The 19951-nt window shown below is 54.6% G+C and overlaps 1 protein-coding gene across 2 annotated transcripts in view; it reads right to left on the bottom strand.

The window, feature by feature from the left end:
- LOC147086676 (GATA-binding factor 2-like) overlaps positions 1–16350 on the bottom strand; it is a 61968-nt gene extending 45618 nt beyond the window's left edge. Inside the window, exon 1 of one of the 2 annotated variants that reach the window (XM_085978808.1) lies at positions 15976–16350. The gene's annotated coding sequence lies outside the window, so the exon portion shown is untranslated. Of the gene's footprint in view, positions 1–10879; positions 11094–15975 lie in introns of those variants that run through there. The other variant, XM_085978807.1, reaches the window with a different exon arrangement.
- Between the last annotated feature and the right edge of the window lie 3601 nt (positions 16351–19951).

Raw genomic sequence — 19951 nt, 5'->3', positions numbered from 1 at the left:
TCATACGCTGACGTGCTCTGTAACCCGCTTCCCCTTAATTGGCCTGCTATGCCCGCTGGGCGGGCTTAACAAGGTCACTCAAGGGAAAATAGCGCGGGGTTGGCCACAAGTTGATGGAGGCGGGACTAAAACCCGACAAGGGGGAGTCCCGCCTCCAAAAGCTCCCCATTGACAAAATCGCCCCCAAAGTTTCCCTCCATCTACCCTATCGAATCCGTTTAACGTTTTGAACACCTCGATTAGATCACCCCTTATTCTTCTAAACTCATTGGAATACAAGCCCAGTCTGTGCGACCTGTCCTCGTAATAAGAGCATAAGAATTAGGAGCAGGAGTTGGCCATTCGGCCCCTCGAGCCTGCTCCGCCATTCAGTAAGATCATGGCTGATCTTTGACCTCAACTCCACTTTCCCGCCCGATCCCCATATCCCTCGATTCCCTTAATATCCAAAAATCTCTCGATCTCAGCCTTGAACAGACTCAACGACTGAGTCTCCACAGCCCTCTGGGGCAGAGAACTCCAAAGATTCACCGCCCTCTGAGTGAAGAAATTCCTCCTCATCTCGGTAATGTAACCCTTCTAGACCCGGGATCATCCTGGTGAATCTGCACTGCTCCCCATCCAAGGCCGTGTATCCTTCCTGAGGCGCGGGGCCCAGAACCGAATGCTGTGCTCCAGATGGGATCTGATCCAGGTTGTGTGCACAACTACAAGCGCCAAGATTCCCCGGGCTCGCCTCAGATACTGGGGTCCAGCCTTGTGGATCTCCTCCGATTGGAGTCTGGGGGCTGAGACCCTCCCTTGCGTCTCAGCGACCAGGAGTGGACAAGGTGTACACTAGGTGCGGCCTGACCAGGGCACTGGGCAGTACGAGCGCCGTTGGGGCGCTCTCCCCCAGCGCTCTGTCTGCTCTGCGCACAGGGGCGAGGGTTTCGATGTTACTCTGGCAGTCCAAGTATCAAAGTTAACTGCAACTATCCCTCAATTTCCCCCTCCAATCGAGCGACAGGGCGAGCGTTGCTGACGTGGGGCGGGAGGAGACACTCAGCGGGGAGGGGCGGCTTTCCTAACTTAGCGCTGAGGGAGGGGGGGGGGGGGAGTCAGCTGGCTTCGCGCTCCAGATTGCGCCCCTGAATTGGTGCCGGAGGGCAGTCGGGGCCCGTGGAACTGCCCTCCAGTGAGAGCCAGCGCTTTCAGGAAAGGAGGTGGGGCGAGGGGGGGAATAGTGGGGGGGGCGGTGGGAAGAGAAAAATCCCCTCATAAACAAGGAAGAGTGCAAAACAGTCACAAAGGACAGGGATTGACCTTCAACACAAGATTCCCGTTCCATCCACCCTCCCCGTTTAATATAACTTTTTGGGTCATATAACCCTCTACACTGTCCCATCAAACACTCCCAGGGCAGGTACAGCACGGGTTAGATACAGAGTAAAGCTCCCTCTACACTGTCCCATCAAACACTCCCAGGGCAGGTACAGCACGGGTTAGATACAGAGTAAAGCTCCCTCTACACTGTCCCATCAAACACTCCCAGGGCAGGTACAGCACGGGTTAGATACAGAGTAAAGTTCCCTCTACACTGTCCCATCAAACACTCCCAGGGCAGGAACAGCACGGGTTAGATACAGAGTAAAGCTCCCCCTACACTGTCCCATCAAACACTCCCAGGGTAGGTACAGCACGGGTTAGATACAGAGTAAAGCTCCCTCTACACTGTCCCCATCAAACACTCCCAGGGCAGGTACAGCACGGGTTAGATACAGAGTAAAGCTCCCTCTACACTGTCCCATCAAACACTCCCAGGGCAGGTACAGCACGTTAGATACAGAGTAAAGCTCCCTCTACACTGTCCCCATCAAACACTCCCAGGGCAGGTACAGCATGGGTTAGATATAGAGTAAAGCTCCCTCTACACTGTCCCCATCAAACACTCCCAGGGCAGGTACAGCACGGGGTTAGATACAGAGTAAAGCTCCCTCTACACTGCCCCCATCAAACACTCCCAGGGCAGGTACAGCACGGGGTTAGATACAGAGTAAAGCTCCCTCTACACTGTCCCACCAACACTCCCAGGGCAGGTACAGCATGGGTCAGATACAGAGTAAAGCTCCCTCTACACTGTCCCATCAAACACTCCCAGGGCAGGTACAGCACGGGTTAGATACAGAGTAAAGCTCCCTCTACACTGTCCCATCAAACACTCCCAGGGCAGGTACAGCATGGGTTAGCTACAGAGTAAAGCTCCCTCTACACTGTCCCATCAAACACTCCCAGGGCAGGTACAGCACGGGTTAGATACAGAGTAAAGCTCCCTCTACACTGTCCCATCAAACACTCCCAGGGCAGGTACAGCATGGGTTAGATACAGAGTAAAGCTCCCTCTACACTGTCCCATCAAACACTCCGAGCACACGTACAGCACGGGTTAGATACAAAGTAAAGCTCCCTCTACACTGTCCCATCAAACACTCCCAGGGCAGGTACAGCACGGGTTAGATACAGAGTAAAGCTCCCTCTACACTGTCCCATCAAACACTCCCAGGGCAGGTACAGCACGGGTTAGATACAGAGTAAAGCTCCCTCGACACTGTCCCATCAAACACTCCCAGGGTAGGTACAGCACGGGTTAGATACAGAGTAAAGCTCCCTCTACACTGTCCCCATCAAACACTCCCAGGGCAGGTACAGCACGGGTTAGATACAGAGTAAAGCTCCCTCTACACTGTCCCATCAAATACTCCCAGGGCAGGTACAGCACGGGTTAGATACAGAGTAAAGCTCCCTCTACACTGTTCCATCAAACACTCCCAGGGCAGGTACAGCATGGGTTAGATACAGAGTAAAGCTCCCTCTACACTGTCCCCATCAAACACTCCCAGGGCAGGTACAGCACGGGTTAGATACAGAGTAAAGCTCCCTCTACACTGTCCCCATCAAACACTCCCAGGGCAGGTACAGCACGGGTTAGATACAGAGTAAAGCTCCCTCCACACTCTCCCATCAAACACTCCCAGGGCAGGTACAGCACGGGTTAGATACAGAGTAAAGCTCCCTCTACACTGTCCCATCAAACACTCCCAGGGCAGGTACAGCACGGGTTAGATACAGAGTAAAGCTCCCTCTACACTGTCCCATCAAACACTCCCAGGGCAGGTACAGCACGGGTTAGATACAGAGTAAAGTTCCCTCTACACTGTCCCATCAAACACTCCCAGGGCAGGAACAGCACGGGTTAGATACAGAGTAAAGCTCCCCCTACACTGTCCCATCAAACACTCCCAGGGTAGGTACAGCACGGGTTAGATACAGAGTAAAGCTCCCTCTACACTGTCCCCATCAAACACTCCCAGGGCAGGTACAGCACGGGTTAGATACAGAGTAAAGCTCCCTCTGCACTGTCCCATCAAACACTCCCAGGGCAGGTACAGCACGTTAGATACAGAGTAAAGCTCCCTCTACACTGTCCCCATCAAACACTCCCAGGGCAGGTACAGCATGGGTTAGATATAGAGTAAAGCTCCCTCTACACTGTCCCCATCAAACACTCCCAGGGCAGGTACAGCACGGGGTTAGATACAGAGTAAAGCTCCCTCTACACTGCCCCCATCAAACACTCCCAGGGCAGGTACAGCACGGGGTTAGATACAGAGTAAAGCTCCCTCTACACTGTCCCATCAAACACTCCCAGGGCAGGTACAGCATGGGTTAGATACAGAGTAAAGCTCCCTCTACACTGTCCCATCAAACACTCCCAGGGCAGGTACAGCACGGGTTAGATACAGAGTAAAGCTCCCTCTACACTGTCCCATCAAACACTCCCAGGGCAGGTACAGCATGGGTTAGCTACAGAGTAAAGCTCCCTCTACACTGTCCCATCAAACACTCCCAGGGCAGGTACAGCACGGGTTAGATACAGAGTAAAGCTCCCTCTACACTGTCCCATCAAACACTCCCAGGGCAGGTACAGCATGGGTTAGATACAGAGTGAAGCTCCCTCTACACTGTCCCATCAAACACTCCGAGCACACGTACAGCACGGGTTAGATACAAAGTAAAGCTCCCTCTACACTGTCCCATCAAACACTCCCAGGGCAGGTACAGCACGGGTTAGATACAGAGTAAAGCTCCCTCTACACTGTCCCATCAAACACTCCCAGGGCAGGTACAGCACGGGTTAGATACAGAGTAAAGCTCCCTCGACACTGTCCCATCAAACACTCCCAGGGTAGGTACAGCACGGGTTAGATACAGAGTAAAGCTCCCTCTACACTGTCCCCATCAAACACTCCCAGGGCAGGTACAGCACGGGTTAGATACAGAGTAAAGCTCCCTCTACACTGTCCCATCAAATACTCCCAGGGCAGGTACAGCACGGGTTAGATACAGAGTAAAGCTCCCTCTACACTGTTCCATCAAACACTCCCAGGGCAGGTACAGCATGGGTTAGATACAGAGTAAAGCTCCCTCTACACTGTCCCCATCAAACACTCCCAGGGCAGGTACAGCACGGGTTAGATACAGAGTAAAGCTCCCTCTACACTGTCCCCATCAAACACTCCCAGGGCAGGTACAGCACGGGTTAGATACAGAGTAAAGCTCCCTCCACACTCTCCCATCAAACACTCCCAGGGCAGGTACAGCACGGGTTAGATACAGAGTCAAGCTCCCTCTACACTGTCCCCATCAAACACTCCCAGGGCAGGTACAGCACGGGTTAGATGCAGAGTAAAGCTCCCTCTACACTGCCTCCATCAAACACTCCCAGGGCAGGTACAGCACGGGTTAGATACAGAGTAAAGCTCCCTCTGCACTGTCCCCATCAAACACTCCCAGGGCAGGTACAGCACAGGTTAGGTACAGAGTAAAGCTCTCTCTACACTGTCCCCATCAAACACTCCGAGGACAGGTACAGCACGGGTTAGATACAGAGTAAAGCTCCCTCTACACTGTCCCATCAAACACTCCCAGGACAGGTACAGCACGGGTTAGATACAGAGTAAAGCTCCCTCTGCACTGTCCCATCAAACACTCCCAGGGCAGGTACAGCACGGGTTAGATACAGAGTAAAGCTCCCTCTACACTGTCCCATCAAACACTCCCAGGGCAGGTACAGCACGGGTTAGATACAGAGTAAAGCTCCCTCTACACTGTCCCATCAAAAGCTCCCAGGACAGGTACAGCACGGGTTAGATACAGAGTAAAGCTCCCTCCACACTGTCCCATCAAACACTCCCAGGGCAGGTACAGCACGGGTTAGATACAGAGTAAAGCTCCCTCTACACTGTCCCATCAAACACTCCCAGGGCAGGTACAGAACGGGTTAGATACAGAGTAAAGCTCCCTCTGCACTGTCCCCATCAAACACTCCCAGGGCAGGTACAGCACGGGTTAGATACAGAGTAAAGCTCTCTCTACACTGTCCCCATCAAACACTCCCAGGGCAGGTACAGCACGGGTCAGATACAGAGTAAAGCTCCCTCTACACTGTCCACATCAAACACTCGCTAGGCAGGTACAGCACGGGTTAGATACAGAGTAAAGCTCCCTCTGCACTGTCCCATCAAACACTCCCAGGGCAGGTACAGCACGGGTTAGATACAGAGTGAAGCTCCCTCTACACTGTCCCATCAAACACTCCCAGGGCAGGTACAGCACGGGTTAGATACAGAGTAAAGCTCCCTCTACACTGTCCCATCAAACACTCCCAGGACAGGTACAGCACGGGTTAGATGCAGAGTAAAGCTCCCTCCACACTGTCCCATCAAACACTCCCAGGGCAGGTACAGCACGGGTTAGATACAGAGTAAAGCTCCCTCTACACTGTCCCATCAAACACTCCCAGGGCAGGTACAGCACGGGTTAGATACAGAGTAAAGCTCCCTCTACACTGTCCCCATCAAACACTCCCAGGGCAGGTACAGCACGGGTTGGATACAGAGTAAAGCTCTCTCTGCACTGTCCCATCAAACACTCCCAGGGCAGGTACAGCACAGGTTAGATACAGAGTAAAGCTCCCTCTACACTGTCCCATCAATCACTCCCAGGGCAGGTACAGCACGGGTTAGATACAGAGTAAAGCTCCCTCTACACTGTCCCATCAAACACTCCCAGGGCAGGTACAGCACGGGTAAGATACAGAGTAAAGCTCCCTCTACACTGTCCCCATCAAACACTCCCAGGGCAGGTACAGCACGGGTTAGATACAGAGTAAAGCTCTCTCTACACTGTCCCCATCAAACACTCCCAGGGCAGGTACAGCACGGGTTAGATACAGAGTAAAGCTCCCTCTACACTGTCCCCATCAAACACTCCCAGGGCAGGTACAGCACGGGTTAGATACAGAGTAAAGTTCCCTCTACACTGTCCCATCAAACACTCCCAGGGCAGGTACAGCACGGGTTAGATACGGGGTAAAGCTCCCTCTACACTGTCCCCATCAAACACTCCCAGGGCAGGTACAGCACGGGTTAGATACAGAGTAAAGCTCCCTCTACACTGTCCCATCAAACACTCCCAGGGCAGGTACAGCACGGGTTAGATACAGAGTAAAGCTCCCTCTACACTGTCCCATCAAACACTCCCAGGGCAGGTACAGCACGGGTTAGATACAGAGTAAAGCTCCCTCTACACTGTCCCATCAAACACTCCCAGGGCAGGTACAGCACGGGTTAGATACAGAGTAAAGCTCCCTCTACACTGTCCCCATCAAACACTCGCAGGGCAGGTACAGCACGGGGTTAGATAGAGAGTAAAGCTCCCTCTACACTGTCCCATCAAACACTCCCAGGGCAGGTACAGCACGGGTTAGATACAGAGTAAAGCTCCCTCTACACTGTCCCATCAAACACTCCCAGGGCAGGTGCAGCACGGGTTAGATACAGAGTAAAGCTCCCTCTACACTGTCTCCATCAAACACTCCCAGGGCAGGTACAGCACGGATTAGATACAGAGTAAAGCTCCCTCGACACTGTCACATCCTCAGAAATGCCCCGCTTGCTGCATCTGTGTGTAAGTGAAGATCGACGGTGGTTTTGTGGAGCTGGAAGTTAGGGGAGGTGACATAAGCCATGATGAAAAAGGAAGGTACTGTACTGAGGTGGTTTTTGAAGGAGTGTGTTTACATAGGAAGGTGTCGAATCAGAGAATCGTACTGCACAGAAGGAGCCATCAGATTAGTCCCACTCCCCCCTGCTTTTTCCCCACAGCCCTGCACATTTTTTTGTTCAAGTATTTCTCCAATTCCCCCTTTTGAAAGTTACTATTGAATCTGCTCCCACCGCCCTTTCAGGCAGCGCGTTCCAGATCACAACAACTCGCTGCGTAAAAAACATTCTCCTCATCTCCCCTCTGGTTCTTTTACTGATTATCTTCAATCTGTGTCCTCTGGTTACCGACCCTCCTGCCACTGGAAACAGTTTCTCCTGATCTACTCGATCAAAACCTCTTGTAATTTTGATGGGGACGAGTTCCCGACAGCGTGACTGAGGTGATAAACCCAGACTGACAACAACAACAACATGAATTGATCCAGTGCCTTGAACGTAAAACGTCCCAAGGCGCTTCACGGGAGCGATTATCAAACAGAATTTGACACCGAGCCACATAAGGAGATATTAGGGACCGGTGACCAAAAACTTGGTCAAAGAGGTCAGTTTTAAGGAGCGTCTTAAAGGAGGAGAGAGGCGGAGAGGTTTAGGGAGGGAATTCCAGAGCTCGGGGCCCAGGCAGCTGAAGGCACGGCCGCCAATGGTGGAGCGATGGGAATCGGGGGATGCGCGAGAGGCCAGAATTGGAGGAGCGCAGAGATCTCGGAGGGCTGTAGGAGGTTACAGAGATAAGGAGGGGGGCGAGGACCGTGGAGGGATTTGAAAGCAAGGCTGAGAATTTTAAAATCGAGGCGTTGCTTAAGTGGGAGGGCCTTGGTTTAATGTCTGATCTGAAGTACGACACCTCCGACAGCGCAGGGCTCTCTCAGTACTGCCACTGGAGGAGTGTTGGTCTTTCAGATGAGGCGTTAAGCCGAGGTCCCGTCTGCTCTCTCAGGTGGACGTAAAAGATCCCACGGCACTATTTCGAAAGAAGAGCAGGGGGGAGTTTTCCTCGGTGTCCTGGGGCCAATATTTATCCCTCAACCAACATCACTAAAACAGATGATCTGGCCACTTGCCTGGATGAGTGCAGCTCCAACAACACTCGAGAAGCTCGACACCATCCAGGACAAAGCAGCCCGCTTGATTGGCATCCCATCCACCACCTTAAACATTCACTCCCTCCACCACCGGCGCACCGTGGCTGCAGTGTGGACCATCTACAAGATGCACTGCAGCAACTCGCCAAGGCTTCTTCAGCAGCACCTCCCAAACCCGCGACCTCTTCTACCTAGAAGGACAAGGGCAGCAGGTGCAGGGGGACACCGCCACCTCCAAGTTACACACCATCCTGACTTGGAAATATATCGGCCGTTCCTTCATCGTCGCTGGGTCAAAATCCTGGAACTCCCTCCCTAACAGCACTGTGGGAGCACCTTCACCACACGGGACTGCAGCAGTTCAAGAAGGTGGCTCACCACCACCTTCTCAGGGGCGACTAGGGATGGGCAATAAATGCCGGCCTCGCCAGCGACACCCAGAGCCCATAAGCGAATAAAACATTTATCACGTTGCTGTTTGTGGGAGCTTGCTGTGCCCAAATTGGCTGCCGCTTTTCCTACATTACAACAGTGACTACACTTCAAAAAGTACTTCATTGGCTGTGAAGCGCTTTGGGACGTCCCGAGGTGGTGACAGGCGCTGGAGAGATGCGGGTCTTTCTTGGGCTCGAGTGAGTTCTCAGACCTTCAGGATTCTGACCTGGAGGGGAGAGTAATACCTCACGAGCCAAGCTGACAGTTACAAGGGACAGGACAAGCGAAGGGCAGCTCAGTCTAAGCTGCTAACGTCTCAACCGTGCTCCAGAACCCAGGCTGCCGATGAGTAACGTCATGGGAAATTCGTTTGTATAACAAACGCCCCTGAAAATTCCGGCCTCTCGAACATCCCCCCCGATTCCCATCGCTCCACCATTGGCGGCCGTGCCTTCAGCCGCCTGGGACCCTAAGCTCTGGAATTCCCTCCCTAAACCTCTCCGCCTCTCTCCCCTCCTTTAAGATGCTCCTTAAAACCTGCCTCTTTGACCCAGCTTTTGGTCACCCTGTCCCTAATGTCTCCTTATGTGGGTCGGTGTCAAATTTTGCCCGATAATCGCTCCTGTGAAGCGCCTTGGGATGTCCAAGGCGCTATACAAATGCAAGTTGTCGTATTTGAGGAGAAAATTGACTCGCGATAATTGAGCGGGTGACGGGGGGGGGGATCTCTTGCCCGCGGTTTAATTGTGTCGGCCCCTCAATGTGACCCTCTTGAGTCGAGGGGCTGATCAAATATAAATTACTGGCAGAAACGTCACAGCGCAAAGGATGCAATTCTTTTGGCAACGGAACCCCTCTTTTCCAGTTTAAATGGGTTGCTGCCTTCAATACGACGGCTAGAGAGTGGAACATTCAGCCGGTGACATGGCTGATGGCAATTGCTGGAGACGGGGGAGGTGGAAGTGTGGTTACCGACGCCCCGACATGCTCACGTCTGTCATTAATTCGTCAGGCAGGTATTCGTTTGATAGGCACCCGTCGAATCTCTGAATTCTGTCTCCAACAAAGCACCCCACACCCTCTCATAGAGTCATAGAGTTATACAGCACAGAAAGAGGCCCTTCGGCCCATCGTGTCCGCGCCGGCCATCAAGCCCTGTCTATTCTAATCCCATTTTCCAGCACTTGGTCCATAGCCTTGTATGCTGTGGTGTTTCAAGTGCTCATCTAAATGCTTCTTGAATGTTGTGAGGGTTCCTGCCTCTACCACCCTTTCAGGCAGTGAGTTCCAGATTCCAACCACCCTCTGGGTGAAAAAGTTTTTCCTCAAATCCCCTCTAAACCTCCTGCCCCTTACCTTGAAACTATGCCCCCTGGTTATTGACCCCTCTACTAAGGGGAAAAGTTCCTTTCTATCTACTCTATCTGTGCCCCATATAATTTTGTACACCTCAATCAGGTCCCCCCTCAGCCTTCTCTCCTGGCCCGCGCACCAACCCCTCCCCTGCCCCGGCGACGGAGCATTACTTCATCCGGGCGGACCCGCAACCCCACGAGACACACCCAACTCCGATAAACTCAGATCTTTCGCGGTTTGACACATCCCACTACTGGAGGAAGAGCAGGGAAGCGGGGGGGGGCGTTCTCCCCGGTGTCCTGGGGCCAATATTTATCCCTCAACCAACCGACGCGACTTAAAAAAAAAGAGATTACCTGCCTTGTTTATCACGGCGCTGTTTGCGGGAGATTGCCGTGCGCCAATGGGCTGCTGGGCTTCCTACATTACAACAGCGACCACACTTGAGGAGCTGTAGAAATGGGAGTTCTTTCTCTCCTGAAATGGGAGGCGAGGTTAACCTAGGTTGCAGACGCCTTTTTTTGCACCTTGAGGCGAGTCTTGGGTGGGTGGGGCCACATAAAAATCGGCCGATAACTCGCAACCAAGCGGAGAGGCAACAGAAACAAAAAAACATTTTAAAATCGCCTCAGAGCGGAGAATGAAAATGGACGCAGTCGCGGGGGACAGGAACCGAGCCCGGGGCTTTGATGCAGGGAGTTATTCCTTGCTGATTAAGTCCTAGGGAGAGACTTTCCTCTTGATAAAGCAGCTCGCGCAGGCCTTTTCAACAGGAGATTGAGCCACGACCCACTCATTTCTGGCAAAGTCGCTCCCTGACAAACATAGCCCACAAGGAGGGGAAAATACTCAAAACAGAAAGATAAAGAGTGCAGATAATAATCTCTCCAAGCCACTAACCTTTAGAGAAATTTAGCAAAAAAAAACCCCCGTGCAGCAATCTTGAAGTCGGTGGTGGTTCCAACACAGTTTCTTGAATCTTTTCTCTGTCTTCTTTCTCTCAAAGAATGATATCGGAGTGGAGGGAGGGGGTCGATTAAACCCGCTGATACACGAGCGATGGCTTTATGTCGGCAGGCTGACAGCCGAGTGCAAGCGAGGGGTGGGGTGGGGTGGTTGGTGGGGCGGAGGGAGGGAGGGAGGGAGAGGAATAAGCTGAAGGATTGTCAGTCCTTGCCTGCAAGGGCCGCCTCCAGCCAGTCACCAATCTGAAGCATCACCCCTCCCAGAGCACCGACATCCTGCTGGCATGCTCTCTGGAGGCTGCAGCTCTCCATCCGGCCAGGCGCCGAGCTCGCAAGGCGCCGAGCTCGCAGGCGAGGACTTCTTTCCGGTCACCTCGCCACAGCCTGGTCTGAAGCGGTTGGGCGCGGCATGGCGCGGAGGGGCGAACTCGCCACCCGGGTACATTTTCAGGGGGGTGTTTTTGCACAAGGTAATCTCAGCGGTCTTGGCCACTCCCGTAAGCGGGCCTCATGTCCCCTACGACGTGGAGTGCGCCCGTTCCGGGACCAATAATGCTGTGAGCCCAGGGGGGTCGAACAGAGAACATTCATCACTGGATTATTGAAATATACTTCATGAGACGCCACGTAATCTCCTCATCTTCAGTCGAAACAGCGACTTCCATTTCTATGCCGTTACAACTCTATAAACCTGCAGGGCTACGGGGATAGAGCGGGTGGAGTGGGACTGACTTGATTGCTCTGCAGAGAGCTGGCATGGACTCGATGGGCCGAATGGCCTCCTTCTGTGCCATTATGACTCCATGACTCTTTCACGACCTCAGGACATCACAAAGCGCTTTACAGCCAATGAAGTACTTTTTGAAGTGTGGTCACTGTTGTAATGTAGGAAACGCAGCAGCCAATTTGCGCACAGCAAGCTCCCACAAACAGCAATGTGATAATGACCAGATCATCTGTTTTTCAGTGATGTTGGTTGAGGGATAAATATTGAGTCCAGGACACTGGAGAGAACTCCCCACCAGCTCTTCTTCCAATAGTGGCCGTGGGATCCTTTACGTTCACCCGAGAGGGCAGACGGGGCCTCGGTTTGGTGTCTCATCCGAAAGACGGCACCTCCGACAGTGCAGCACTCCCTCCGTACTGCGCTGGGTGTGTCAGCCCAGATTATGGGGCTCTAGTCTCTGGAGTGGGGGCTCGAACCCACGATCTTCTGACTCAGAAGCGAGAGTGCTGCCCACTGAGGCATGGCAGACACAGGGTGGCTGCACTCGCTCGGGCTAGAAACTGCCAAATAAATTTATTTAACATTAAACAGGTAAACGAACAGTGGTCGCTGCAAGCCGGATATTTAACAGTAGCTCATTTATTTACAGTAGGGGAGTTATCCCCGGTGTCCTGGCCAATATTTCTCCCTCAACCAACATAACAAAAAGAGTCATTTTGACATCGCTGTTTGTGGGAGCTTGCTGTGCGCAAATTGGCTGCCGCGTTTCCCACATTACAGCAGTGAGCCCACTTCAAAAAATGTACTTCTTTGGCTGTGAATCGCTTTGAGGCGTCCGGTGGTCGTGAAAGTTGCTGAAGGTAAGCATGCAGTTGCAGCAGGCGGTTAAGAAGGCAAATGGTATGTTGGCCTTCGTAGTGAGAGGATTCGAGTACAGGAGCAAGGATGTCTTGCTGCAGTTGTACCGTGCCTTGGTGAGACCACACCTTGAGTATTGTGTGCAGTTTTGGTCACCTTATCTGAGGAAGGATGTTCTTGCCATGGAGGGAGTGCAGCGAAGATTCACCAGACTGATACCTGGGATGGCAAGAATGATGTATGAGGAGAGATTGGGTTGATTGGGCTTGTATTCGTTGGAGTTCAGAAGAATGAGAGGGGATCTCATTGAAACTTATAAAATTCAAATAGGACTAGACAGACTAGATGCAGGAAGGATGTTCCCGATGGCGGGGGAGTCCAGAACCAGGGGTCACAGTCTAAGGATAAGGGGTAAGCCATTTATGACTGAGATGAGGAGGAATTTCTTCACCCAGAGAGTGGTGAACCTGTGGAATTCTCTACCACAGAAGGCAGTTGAGGCCAATTCATTAAATATATTCAAGAGGGAGTTAGATATATTTCTTAAGGCTAAAGGGATCAAGGGGTATGGGGAGAAAGCAGTGACAGGGTACTGAATTTGGATGATCAGCCATGATCTCATTAAATGGCGGAACAGGCTCAAGGGGCCGAAAGGCCTACTCCTGCTCCTATCTTCTATGTTTCTATGAAAGGCGCTATATAAATGCAAGTCTTTCTTTCATAAACAAAGTTTCTCCTGCATGAACCCGCGATGCATAAACTGAGCCCTGACGCGCAGTTGTTATTTCTTGCCCTGTGAATCACTACACGGAGCCTGCGATTAGCTTCGCGCCCCTGATGGCCGCTGACTGTCGAGCCGAATATAAGCCCACAATTGGAAGCTGAGGCCTGGGGTGCCCGAGTGTGCGTCAGGCTACTGCTGGAGTCTGACCAATACAGCGTTGGGGCTCAGCGGCGCGCAGCCCTGGGTGAGCGTACTGCTGTAAACCCAGCTGGGTTCCCTTCTACCCATTAAAGTGGAGGGTTAGATAGAATCTCACAGCACAGCAGGAGGCCATTCGGCCCGTCGTGCCTGTGCCGGCTCTTTGAACGAGTTCTCCAATTAGTCCCACTCCCCCCGCTCTTTCCCCACAGCCCGGCACATTTTTCCCCTTCAAGTATTTTTCCAATTCCCCCTTTTGAAAGTTACTATTGAATCTGCTCCCACCGCCCTTTCAGGCAGCGCGTTCCAGGTCACAACAACTCGCTGCGTAAAAAACATTCTCCTCATCTCCGCTCTGGTTCTTTTACCGATTCTCTTCAATCTGTGTCCTCTGGTTACCGACCCTCCTGCCACTGGAAACAGTTTCTCCTTATTTACTCCATCAAAAGCCCTCATGATTTTGAACATCTCTATTAAATCTCCCCTTAACCTTCTCTGCTCTAAGGAGAACAATCCCAGCTTCTCCAGTCTCTCCACATCACTGAGGTCCCTCATCCCTGGTACCATTCTGGTCAAACTCCCCTTAACCTTCTCTGCTCTAAGGAGAACAACCCCAGCTTCTCCACGTCACTGAAGTCCCTCATCCCTGGAACCATTCTGGTCAAACTCCCCTTAACCTTCTCTGCTCTAAGGAGAACAACCCCAGCTTCTCCACGTCACTGAAGTCCCTCATCCCTGGAACCATTCTGGTCAATCTCCCCTTAACCTTCTCTGCTCTAAGGAGAACAACCCCAGCTTCTCCAGTCTCTCCATGTCACTGAAGTCCCTCATCCCTGGAACCATTCTGGTCAATCTCCCCTTAACCTTCTCTGCTCTAAGGAGAACAACCCCAGCTTCTCCAGTCTCTCCATGTCACTGAAGTCCCTCATCCCTGGAACCATTCTGGTCAATCTCCCCTTAACCTTCTCTGCTCTAAGGAGAACAACCCCAGCTTCTCCAGTCTCTCCATGTCACTGAAGTCCCTCATCCCTGGTACCATTCTGGTCAATCTCCCCTTAACCTTCTCTGCTCTAAGGAGAACAATCCCAGCTTCTCCAGTCTCTCCACATCACTGAGGTCCCTCATCCCTGGTACCATTCTGGTCAAACTCCCCTTAACCTTCTCTGCTCTAAGGAGAACAACCCCAGCTTCTCCACGTCACTGAAGTCCCTCATCCCTGGAACCATTCTGGTCAAACTCCCCTTAACCTTCTCTGCTCTAAGGAGAACAACCCCAGCTTCTCCACGTCACTGAAGTCCCTCATCCCTGGAACCATTCTGGTCAATCTCCCCTTAACCTTCTCTGCTCTAAGGAGAACAACCCCAGCTTCTCCAGTCTCTCCATGTCACTGAAGTCCCTCATCCCTGGAACCATTCTGGTCAATCTCCCCTTAACCTTCTCTGCTCTAAGGAGAACAACCCCAGCTTCTCCAGTCTCTCCATGTCACTGAAGTCCCTCATCCCTGGAACCATTCTGGTCAATCTCCCCTTAACCTTCTCTGCTCTAAGGAGAACAACCCCAGCTTCTCCAGTCTCTCCATGTCACTGAAGTCCCTCATCCCTGGTACCATTCTGGTCAATCTCCCCTTAACCTTCTCTGCTCTAAGGAGAACAATCCCAGCTTCTCCAGTCTCTCCACATCACTGAGGTCCCTCATCCCTGGTACCATTCTGGTCAAACTCCCCTTAACCTTCTCTGCTCTAAGGAGAACAACCCCAGCTTCTCCACGTCACTGAAGTCCCTCATCCCTGGAACCATTCTGGTCAATCTCCCCTTAACCTTCTCTGCTCTAAGGAGAACAACCCCAGCTTCTCCAGTCTCTCCATGTCACTGAAGTCCCTCATCCCTGGAACCATTCTGGTCAATCTCCCCTTAACCTTCTCTGCTCTAAGGAGAACAACCCCAGCTTCTCCAGTCTCTCCATGTCACTGAAGTCCCTCATCCCTGGTACCATTCTGGTCAATCTCCCCTTAACCTTCTCTGCTCTAAGGAGAACAACCCCAGCTTCTCCAGTCTCTCCACGTCACTGAAGTCCCTCATCCGTGGTACCATTCTGGTCAATCTCCCCTTAACCTTCTCTGCTCTAAGGAGAACAACCCCAGCTTCTCCAGTCTCTCCACGTCACTGAAGTCCCTCATCCCTGGAACCATTCTGGGCAGTCTCCCCTTAACCTTCTCTGCTCTAAGGAGAACAATCCCAGCTTCTCCAGTCTCTCCACATCACTGAAGTCCCTCATCCCTGGTACCATTCTGGTCAATCTCCCCTTAACCTTCTCTGCTCTAAGGAGAACAACCCCAGCTTCTCCAGTCTATCCACATCACTGAAGTCCCTCATCCCTGGAACCATTCTGGTCAATCTCCTCTACACCCTCTCCAAGGCCTTGACATCCTTCCTAAAGTGAGGTGCCCAGAATTGGACACAATACTCCAGGTTGCAGTGTTTATGTATTCATAAAAAGCATGCAGTGTTTTTAAAGTCAACCCTACCTAGGAATGTTCAAGATTGAGCTCCAATACGGCTGCTCCTTCCAGCGTACTCGCTCCGATCTCCATCAGTCTTACTCCGGGCCTTCAGGTGGTGCCGTGCCTGCTGGCAAAGTCCTCCCCGTCTCACTGGCAATGCTGGCACAGAGATGGTTGTGACCACGGGCAGATATAGATGTCCGCGACTCCTGGCTTCTGGCTGTCTCAAGGCCGGTGATTGAGGGCGAGGGACCTGCGAGGGGTGCAAACAGGTATTGGCGATACTTTTTTATAAATTTATTCTCAGGATGGGGGCATCGCTGGCATTTATTGCGCATCCCTAGCTGCCCTGAGGTGGTGTGGGGCCTCCTTCTTAAAGCGCTGGTAGTGCTATCGATACAAACGAGTGCTTTGCTGGGGCGCTTCAGAAAGCTAGGTGTGAGGCAACTTCTCATTCAAAAGACGTCCCCTCAGTACCGCCCCTCCGACAGTGCGGCGCTCCCTCAGTACCGCCCCTCCGACAGTGCGGCGCTCCCTCAGTACCGCCCCTCCGACAGTGCGGCGCTCCCTCAGTACCGCCCCTCCGACAGTGCGGCGCTCCCTCAGTACCGCCCCTCCGACAGTGCGGCGCTCCTTCAGTACCGCCCCTCCGACAGTGCGGCGCTCCCTCAGTACCGCCGCTCCGACAGTGCGGCGCTCCCTCAGTACCGCCCCTCCGACAGTGCGGCGCTCCCTCAGTACCGCCCCTCCGACAGTGCGGCGCTCCCTCAGTACCGCCCCTCCGACAGTGCGGCGCTCCCTCAGTACCGCCCCTCCGACAGTGCGGCGCTCCCTCAGTACCGCCCCTCCGACTGTATGGCGCTCCCTCAGTACCGCCCCTCCGACAGTGCGGCGCTCCCTCAGTACCGCCCCTCCGACAGTGCGGCGCTCCCTCAGTACCGCCCCTCTGACAGTGCGGCGCTCCCTCAGTACCGCCCCTCCGACAGTGCGGCGCTCCCTCAGTACCGCCCCTCCGACAGTGCAGCGCTCCCTCAGTACTGCCCCTCCGACATTGCGGCGCTCCCTCAGTACCGCCCCTCCGACAGTGCGGCGCTCCCTCAGTACTACCCTTCCAACAGTGCGGCGCTCCCTCAGTACTGCCCCTCCGACAGTGCGGCACTCCCTCAGTACTGCCCCTCCGACAGTGCGGCGCTCCCTCAGTACCGCCCCTCCGACATTGCGGCGCTCCCTCAGTACCGCCCCTCCGACAGTGCGACGCTCCCTCAGTACTACCCTTCCAACAGTGCGGCGCTCCCTCAGTACTGCCCCTCCGACAGTGCGGCACTCCCTCAGTACTGCCCCTCCGACAGTGCGGCGCTCCCTCAGTACCGCCCCTCCGACAGTGCGACGCTCCCTCAGTACCGCCCCTCCGACAGTGCGGCACTCCCTCAGTACTGCCCCTCCGACAGTGCGGCGCTCCCTCAGTACTACCCTTCCAACAGTGCGGCGCTCCCTCAGTACTGCCCCTCCGACAGTGCGGCGCTCCCTCAGTACCGCTCCTCCGACAGTGCAGCGCCCCCTCAGTACTGCTCCTCCGACAGTGCGGCTCTCCCTCCGTACCGCCCCTCCGACAGTGCAGCGCTCCCTCAGTACTGCCCCTCCGACAGTGCGGCGCTCCCTCAGTCCCGCCCCTCTGACAGTGTGGCGCTCCCTCAGTACCGCCCCTCCGACAGAACGGCGCTCCCTCAGTACCGCCCCTCCGACAGTGCGGCGCTCCCTCAGTACCGCCCCTCCGACAGTGCGGCGCTCCCTCAGTACCGGCACTGGGGAGTGTCAGCCTGGATTATGGGGCTCGAGTCTCTGGAGTGGGGATTTGAACCTTCGACCTTCCGACTGAGAAGCGAGTGGGTGCGACCCATGTAGCCACGGCCGAATCCCGAGGGAGGGAGAGAACGGGAAGATAAGAAAAAAAGCCGAGAATTTCTTTTTCAAACAAAAATGGAAGATCGCACGTCAAATGTATAAAAAAAATCTAGCGCGTTTGGGGGCAGGAACTTAAAGTGTGGCCTCGATTAGAGTAACGGTTAAGCGAGACTTGTGGTAAAGGAATTGAGGTGATGATAGTATCATAAATAAATTGGATAAATTTCATATCTATCCTTCCCCTTAAACGTAAGAAATAATACTCAACGGCAGGGAGGCCCTTGATGACCCCACCAAACATATTTTATAATCTACAGTGCAGGCTGTGTGGAACGGTGGTTGTCTCCAGTTCCCGTGATGAAGCCACCCATCTTTACTAACTGCTCGTAGCTGATAAGGGTTTTATCTGATCAGTGGCAATTCTTGGGTCATATACACAGCAGAAATCTGAACAGTCATTTTCTCTATGTTTTCCTCCCTCTTCATTGTAGACGTAGGTTGTGCGAGAACATTAACCCCATCGCCCGTTTCTGACAAACTCCTGTTTCTTTTGAAGTCTCGAAGCTTCGCAGGTGATGTTAGTCGCCCTCGCGCCGCCCCTCTCTCCTTTGGCAGTGGGTCTCCCTCTCGACTCCGGGTCAGGAGTTGGGGGATTGAGTCTCACTCCAGAGAGTCGAGCGCAAAATCCAGGCTGACGCGTCGGGTGCAGTACTGAGGGCGCGCCGCACTGTTGGAGGGGCGGTACTGAGGGAGCGCCGCACTGTGGGAGGGGCGGTACTGAGGGAGCGCCGCACTGTCGGAGGGGCGGTACTGAGGGAGCGCCACACTGTCGGAGGGGCGGTACTGAGGGCGCGCCGCACTGTCGGAGGGGCGGTACTGAGGGAGCGCCGCACTGTGGGAGGGGCGGAACTGAGGGAGCGCCGCACTGTCGGAGGGGCGGTACTGAGGGAGCGCCGCACTGTCGGAGGGGCGGTACTGAGGGAGCGCCGCACTGTCGGAGGGGCGGTACTGAGGGAGCGCCGCACTGTCGGAGGGGCGGTACTGAGGGAGCGCCGCACTGTCGGAGGGGCGGTACTGAGGGAGCGCCGCACTGTCGGAGGGGCGGTACTGAGGGAGCGCCGCACTGTCGGAGGGGCGGTACTGAGGGAGCGCCGCACTGTCGGAGGGGCGGTACTGAGGGAGCGCCGCACTGTCGGAGGGGCGGTACTGAGGGAGCGCCGCACTGTCGGAGGGGCGGTACTGAGGGAGCGCCGCACTGTCGGAGGGGCGGTACTGAGGGAGCGCCGCACTGTCGGAGGGGCGGTACTGAGGGAGCGCCGCACTGTCGGAGGGGCGGTACTGAGGGAGCGCCGCACTGTCGGAGGGGCGGTACTGAGGGAGCGCCGCACTGTCGGAGGGGCGGTACTGAGGGAGCGCCGCACTGTCGGAGGGACGGTACTGAGGGAGCGCCGCACTGTCGGAGGGGCGGTACTGAGGGAGCGCCGCACTGTCGGAGGGACGGTACTGAGGGAGCGCCGCACTGTCGGAGGGGCGGTACTGAGGGAGCGCCACACTGTCGGAGGGGCGGTACTGAGGGAGCGCCGCACTGTCGGAGGGGCAGTACTGAGGGAGCGCCGCACTGTCGGAGGGGCGGTACTGAGGGAGCGCCGCACTGTCGGAGGGGCGGTACTGAGGGAGCGCCGCACTGTCGGAGGGGCGGTACTGAGGGAGCGCCGCACTGTCGGAGGGGCGGTACTGAGGGAGCGCCGCACTGTCGGAGGGGCGGTACTGAGGGAGCGCCGCACTGTCGGAGGGGCGGTACTGAGAGAGCGCCACACTGTCGGAGGGGCGGTACTGAGGGAGCGCCACACTGTCGGAGGGGCGGTACTAAGGGAGCGCCGCACTGTCGGAGGATCGGTACTGAGGGAGCGCCGCACTGTCGGAGGGGCAGTACTGAGGGAGCGCCGCACTGTCGGAGGGGCAGCACTGAGCGAGCGCCGCACTGTCGGAGGGGCGGTACTGAGGGAGCGCCGCACTGTCGGAGGGGCAGTACTGAGGGAGCGCCGCACTGTCGGAGGGGCAGTACTGAGGGAGCGCTGCACTGTTGGGGGGGCGGTAC

The sequence above is a fragment of the Somniosus microcephalus genome, unplaced genomic scaffold (genome assembly GCF_052327205.1).
Source record: "Somniosus microcephalus isolate GS21.2 unplaced genomic scaffold, FLI_Smic_1.0 unresolved_chr7, whole genome shotgun sequence".
In the NCBI taxonomy this organism is placed as follows: domain Eukaryota; kingdom Metazoa; phylum Chordata; class Chondrichthyes; order Squaliformes; family Somniosidae; genus Somniosus; species Somniosus microcephalus.
The sequence above is the reverse complement of the archived record's forward strand: the minus strand, read 5'-3'. Positions and strand labels throughout refer to the sequence as shown.